At 53.5% G+C, this 1273-nt stretch overlaps 1 protein-coding gene across 1 annotated transcript in view; it reads right to left on the bottom strand.

Annotated features, from left to right (window-relative positions):
• The window catches only part of clip3 (CAP-GLY domain containing linker protein 3), an 8310-nt gene extending 7279 nt beyond the window's left edge, over nucleotides 1-1031 (bottom strand). The window contains exon 1 of the mRNA XM_008402002.2: nucleotides 916-1031. The gene's annotated coding sequence lies outside the window, so the exon portion shown is untranslated. The remainder of the gene's footprint in view (nucleotides 1-915) is intronic.
• Nucleotides 1032-1273: the final 242 nt, after the last annotated feature.

The following is a 1273-nucleotide window of genomic DNA, read 5'->3' as shown; positions in this document are numbered from 1 at the left end:
CCAGGGGGCGCCCTCTCCACCAGGAGGCGCCCTCTCCCCCAGGGGGCGCCCTCTCCCCCATTGACGCACTGTTCTGTCGCCCTGGGCAGAGAGCCATCCTGTCAACACCTGGAGAGTTTTGTTCTCACCAGAACCTTTCCTGGGTCTCGAATTGGACTCAGCCTGGAAAGGTCCAGTTCTGTGTTTGGTACCAGTCTTTTACAGGGTCGAAGGTCAAAGGCCCATAATGAGCCGAACACATTTCACCCGCAGCTTCTTGCTTTCACAGGCTGATTCTACCGGCTTGCTGACCTTGGACTGAACCGGAACCGGACAGAACCTGGTCCGGCTCGGAACCAGCAGCAGAGTGAAACGTGTCAGGGTTGGTTCTGGTCATAACGGGGTAAATCTATCTGCGACGAGCTGAGGCGGCCATGGCATCTTCCTCCTCCTCCTCTTCCTCCTCCAGCCTCCATTTTACATCCAACCCAAACAGCGCAGAAACAGGCGCAGACTGAGGCGGAAAGAGCGCCAAACCGCTCCATCTTCCGCCCGAACGCCGCACTGCCGACCCCGAACCGCAACAACAGCAGGCCGGAGCCGCTCGGTTTGCGGGTTTTGCATCAATGTGCGCAGTAAAGAGAGAAACGCCCCGCAGCGGAACCACAACATGCGCACTTTGCGCAGCCGCTTGAAAAGCCCGCAGAGCCCAAAGCGGAGGCAGAATGTTCGGTTCGGACGGAGATCCGGTCCAAACTGCTGCTGGATGCTGCAGCGGAACAACAGGGCGACTCTGCCTTCATCCTCCCTCCTCCTCCTCATCATCACCTCCATCCTCACCGACCAGCACGAACCGTCCGCTACCGAGCGGTACCGGCCCAGTCACGGACCGAACCGAGCTGTGAGCGCCCAGAACCGCGCAGGTCGGAGTCTCACCTGGAAACAAGCCGCTGGATGAAGCTGAAGATGCTGAAGATGATGAAGATGATGAAGATCCGCTCCGCTGCTGATGCGCCACAAACAACCGGTGACGCTCCGCTGCTGCGCGCGCAGCCTCTCTCTCTCTCTCTCTCTCTCATTTATTTTTATTTAATTACCTCAATAATCTGAATCTGATGCAGCAAATTAAATAAATTATGGATGAAAGGAGCTGAATGAAGTTTATAATATTTCAGATTAGACAGAAATAAATATTAACAGCTGATTTCAGGTCGTTTAATATTCAGATTTTTCTCTTTGTTCCATAAATAGAATCTTTAACTGAATGTTTTTATTTCACTTCCTCTTTTTACCA

Source organism: Poecilia reticulata, unplaced genomic scaffold, assembly GCF_000633615.1.
Source record: "Poecilia reticulata strain Guanapo unplaced genomic scaffold, Guppy_female_1.0+MT scaffold_159, whole genome shotgun sequence".
Lineage (NCBI taxonomy): Eukaryota > Metazoa > Chordata > Actinopteri > Cyprinodontiformes > Poeciliidae > Poecilia > Poecilia reticulata.
Note: the sequence above shows the minus strand (reverse complement) of the source record. Positions and strands in the feature narration are given on the sequence as shown.